Source organism: Papaver somniferum, unplaced genomic scaffold, assembly GCF_003573695.1.
Source record: "Papaver somniferum cultivar HN1 unplaced genomic scaffold, ASM357369v1 unplaced-scaffold_70, whole genome shotgun sequence".
Lineage (NCBI taxonomy): Eukaryota > Viridiplantae > Streptophyta > Magnoliopsida > Ranunculales > Papaveraceae > Papaver > Papaver somniferum.
The window spans coordinates 2370876-2376364 of record NW_020649860.1 but is presented as its reverse complement, the minus strand read 5'-3'; the positions used below and the strand labels follow the sequence as shown (position 1 = coordinate 2376364).

General features: G+C 43.8%; 1 non-coding gene across 1 annotated transcript; it reads left to right on the top strand.

The window, feature by feature from the left end:
• The first annotated feature begins 467 nt into the window (after positions 1–467).
• On the top strand, positions 468–573 carry LOC113344066. Its single transcript, XR_003357642.1, has one exon. It is a non-coding gene; the product is annotated as a small nucleolar RNA R71 (small nucleolar RNA).
• The last annotated feature ends 4916 nt before the right edge of the window (positions 574–5489 follow it).

The window sequence follows — 5489 nt, the reverse complement described above, 5'->3', positions numbered from 1 at the left end:
CTGGAGTGCAAGTCTGTGAGTGGGTGTCTTGTGTTTCATAGAGAGCATTAACATGATGTGTTCTAGACTGCCTAAAGTCATGCAAAACAGGGCAGTTCTCAACAAGATGGCATAAGATGCTACACAAAGTACAAACATGTATTTCAGTTTGGGTACATGAGTTAGGGACAAAAGCATTTTCATTTGTGCCAATTTCTAGATCTTCGACTGTCCTAGTCATGCATTTCATGTTTGTATGAGAGTCAAAATCAGACTCTAACTCATGGTGATTATCCATATCAAGAGACATTTTCCTAGCTCCCATAATGGATTCTCATTAATGGTTTTTCTCTGCAAGTTCAGCTAAAAATGACCATGCATCATCCACAGTTTTATCAATAAATTCACCATTACACATAGACTCAACCATGGCTCGATAATCAAAGTCTAGTCCCTCATAGAAGATAACGACTAGTCTTCACTTCTCAAATCCATGGTGAGGGCATTCACTCAACAAATCATTAAACCGTTCAAAATTCTGAAAAAGAGTCTCTCATCTTGATGGACAAAACAAGTGATACTTTGACTGAGAGCAATGGTCCTATGATATGGAAAGAAATTTCTGAAAAGTAGATTTGTGAGTTGTTCCCAAGTGGTGATTGACTGCGGTCTCAAACCATAAAACCATGCTTTAGCCCTTTCCTTTAAAGAAAATATAAACAAACGCAATTTCAGAGAGTCTTCAGACATATGGTCAGGTTGCATAGTCCTACAAATTTTCTCAAACTCTCTTACATGATGATAGGGGTTTTCAGAACCATTCCCTTGAAATATTGGAAGTATTTGTATCATGCTCGAATTTATTTCAAAAAGGTTATCGGTTTGAGGTAAGACAATACATAATAACAGACTTGTCTTTTTGGGGTACATGTACTCATGGAGACTATGGGGTTTATTCATATCATTACCCATTGTCTCAACTGGGACGGGTGTGTCAACAACTGAGAATGGGTTTCAAGCAGGCAGTCTTGATGAGGGTTGGCTAAAATATCAGTTCAATAACATAACTACTATCACAGACTAGGGGACACACCGCTTAGCATATTTCAGAGGCCCGCAATAACAAATTTAGGCCAGACATGATGCTAATTGAAATGACAAACATATTCAGAGATGAATGAACACAGACACAAGGTTTTGCAGAGTTTGGGAGATTCAAAGTGATAAAACAACTCAGCTAGCAGATATGTTACTCAACTAGCACAGTAACATGCACATAGATATCATATGTTTGTAGGGATTGGATAATGTTGCATAAAGCAACTGGTTCAGAATCAAGCAAACATGGTATTTGGCTATGACAGTAACAACATTCACATTCAGGGTTCTAGAGAAATATCGTCGGTACAGGACAGGGTGTACGCACGACAGATAAATGTGTTCTGCTCCTTTTTCTCCTTTTTATTTTGCACGATAGAAAATCAGGTACCCGGTGGCTCATAACCGTGGGTATATTGTTCATGAATATACCCCCATTCATGTGGCACCTCCGACCGCACCCCCTGTCGCACCACCAACTGCGCCACCTACCACAACAGGAAACCATGTGAACAGTCACTCCAACCACGAAAGCACGGATCCGACACTGATGGCTATCCTGGAAAACCAAAGGAGACAGGAAGAATTCATGAGAGAACTACAGATAAGGAACTTAACACTGGAACACGAGAATTACCAGCTCCGAAATCAAGGGGCGAGATCGCGCGGATCATCTAGCCGGGGAACATAAAATAACTGAGCCCGATCAAGGGATACCCGACCACCTCAAGGACGGACACCCGATCCAAACAACACGAGAAGAGGGTATGGTCCTCCCGAGAACTCCTCAACCGAGGAGGCAGCACCAGAACAGAGTGGAAGATCGGACAATGCTACGGAAGCTAAGCTCAAAGAACTAGAGAGATGGTTAAAAAGTTGTCTGGAAATGGCAAAGATGATAAATTAGCAGAAGTAATAAGTGAAGCCAAGAAGACTCCCTTCACCCGAGACTAGAACAAGCGCCATTTCCCCCCCCAAAGTGCACGCTTCCGACGTTTACTTCAATGTTTAATGGGACCGGAGATGCGGTAGAACATGTAAAGATGTACACGATGCCACTACACCTTTGGAAGAGCAACGACGTGGTCATGTGTAAACTTTTTCCTGCTAGTTTGGAAGGCGAGGCGAGAAACTGGTTTTATACCTTGCCGGTAGGATCTATCGGAAATTACAGAGTCTTGATAGAAACTTTCCTTGAAACATATATGCACAACAGCATCGCCCGACCTAGGGTCAACAAGCTGTTCACTCTGGCAAGAAGGTTCAATGAACCATTAAGGTCTCTAACGGATATGTGGAGGAAATTGTGTATCGATATCGGGAAGGTGCCAGTCGATCAACATATATTCGGACTCGAAAATTCGCTCGGGAAGTCTAACCCTATCTGGATAGCCATGTTCACAGAGAAACCTTAAACTTTGAAATAAATCAGGAAGATGCAGGAACACTACATCGCCTTATAAGAAATACAAGAGGGGGCAAAGACAGAGGAGTACAAGAGGCAAGCACAACAGTGGAGGTGGCACCTCAAGAGGCATCAAAGCGACCAGAGAAGAGATCGGATCCACCACATAAAACCTCAGGGAGAAAGGAGTGGGTCGAGAAGGGGAAGAGACCTCGCTATGAACCAAGAACTTATACACCTCAAAACGCACCACTAGAGGAAATATTTAAGGAAGTAGAATAAAATGAATGATATTAGATACTCGAAGACCAGGGGAATACAATTTGATGAAACAAATAACCATCCCGAGTTTTGTCATTATCACCTGTACCGAGGCCACTCGACTAACAATTGTCGGGAAGTAAAGGACATAGTTCAACATTTGATTCGGGACGGATACTTAAGGCAATTTGTCAGGGCGACAACACCCACACCCAATACACCCGACGCACCTGTGCATCAAGTAAGCATTGATCGGGGAATCCAGTTCGTGTGTAACACCATTTCACACTCGGCAACCCAGGGATTTGATTTGGGGACGGGCATCAAATCAAGGATTCACAAAAGGGATCGGGCAGGGAAGGAGATCTTCAGTGTCGCCAAAACTTTACCAATGGAGGCCTGGATGATGCAGCCGATCACTTTCTCTGCAAAGGATGTCCCGATGAACGACCAAGCGCATAAAGACCCACTGGTTATTACCTTACTTATCGAGGAGTGGGGAGTCAAGAGGATACTGGTGGACAGTGGGAGCTCGGTTGAAGTCCTTGTATACGACATATTTAAAAGAATGAAGTTATCAGGCGACATTCTAATCCCATCTACCTATCGGATCTATGGCTTCAATGGGATAGTAATTGTACTAAAAGGAGAAGTCACACTCAGGGTCTCAGATGGAAAAGGATACCTGGATACCCTCACCACCTTCTGCGTTGTGGATGTCGTTTCACCATATGAGGCGATCATCGGAAGACCTTGGATCGCAGGTATCAAAGAGGTAGCTTCCGCCTATCACCAAAGGTTGAGGTTCCCCACTTACAAGGGCGTCGTTGAAATGGTAGGCGATCCTCAAGCCGCAAGACAATGCATGCAGCTAGATATTCAACAAAATGAGGACAGACGATCTAGGCTGCGTCGAGAAAAGAATAAAGCAAAGGAGATCAAGGCCGGAGAAGAACTAGAGAAAGTAATTTCGCAAGCGCTCATGACCTATGAAGCAAATGAGAAAGAGATCTTATACCAATCAAAGGAGGCGACACCGATCAAGGAACCAAAGCCAAATTTCTCGGCCCAAGAGTCTACTCGGGAGATCAAATTGGGGTCCGAGGAAGAGCCAAAAATAGTCAGAATTGGGTCCTTGGTGTTAGAAGAACAGGCAGAACAACTAGTAGCTCTGCTACGGGAACATATGGATGTGTTCGCCTGGAAAATGCACGATATGGAGGGGATTTACCCAGAAGTGTGTTGTCATCACCTCCGGATAGATCCCAAGTTCAAGCCGATCCGACAGAAAAGGTGTAGAATTGCTCTCGAGCTGCAAGCGGCGGTAGAGGCTGAATTAAAAAAGTTGCAGGTGGTTGGAATCATTCGAAAGGCCCAATACCCGTAATGGATATCAAACATGGTAATAGTTCCGAGAAGGAATGGAGGGGTAAGAATTTGCTTCGACTTTAGTGACTTGAATAAGGCTCTCTGAAGGATAGCTTTCCTCTCCCCAATATTGATCAGCTAGTGGAATCCATAGTAGGATACAAGGCGATAACATTAATGGAAGGGTACTCAGGATACAACCAGATCCCCTTGGCTCCCGAGGATCAAGAAAACACGTCTTTCTTTACACCGAGAGGACTATACTGTTATACCAAGATTTCGTTCGGGTTGAAGAACGCAGGCGCCACCTATCAAAGATTAGTTGAGGACATTTTCGAAGATAAAATACACAACACCATAGAAGTTTACGTAGACGACATGCTGGTGAAGAGTAGGGTGGCATCCAGCCACATCGATGACCTGCGGGAAATCTTTCAAACCATGAAAAAAATACAAAATGAGAGTAAACCCGGCTAAATGCACCTTTTGGGTAACTTCGAGTAAATTTTTGGGATACATAGTCACTGATAAAGGCATAGAAGCCGATCCCGACAAGATGAGGGCCGTCTTGGAAATGCCATCCCCAGTCACGGTGAAGAACGTACAAAATTTAAACGGAAATTGGCAGCATTGGGACGGTTCATCTCACGGTCGTCGGACAAATGTAAAGATTTTTTCGGGACACTAAGAAAAGGGGAAAAGTTTAAATGGAGCGAGGATTGCGAGGTGGCATTCCAAAAGATCAAGCAACATCTCGCAAGCTTACCCGTATTACAAAGACCCGAGCCCGATTAAGTGCTTACCCTGTACCTCGGAGCAACTAGTTATGTTATAAGTGCAGTTCTAGTCAAAAATATCAGAGTAGAAGAAAAACCTGTGTACTTCATAAGCAAGACCATGGACCCGGCGAGAAGAACTATACCAAAATTGAACAGTTAATACTCGCCTTAGTGTTTGCAAAGCAAAAGCTGCGAACGTACTTCCAGACTCACAGGATTCGGTAACTTACAAAGTCTTCTATAGAGTCAGTGATTGACAGTGCAGCGATATCGGGACGGATCTCTAAATGGAGTGCTCAAATTAAGCAATTCGACATCTTCTATGAGATGAGAACAACAGTAAAGGCACATGCGGTAGCTGATTTCCTGGCAGACTTTACCTTAGACGATGAGGATGAAGTCGAGGACATCCCAGGCATGGAAGAAGACCGAGAGGATCCGTCCGATCTACTCGAAATATGTAGCCCGACATGATAGGAAGTATTTGTGGATGGGTCGTCCAACAAGGAAGGATCGGGGCTAGGATTAGTCTTCACTACACCAAAAGGAAAGAAGATGGTCCAATCATTTAGGCTTGAGTTCAAGGCAACAAACAATGT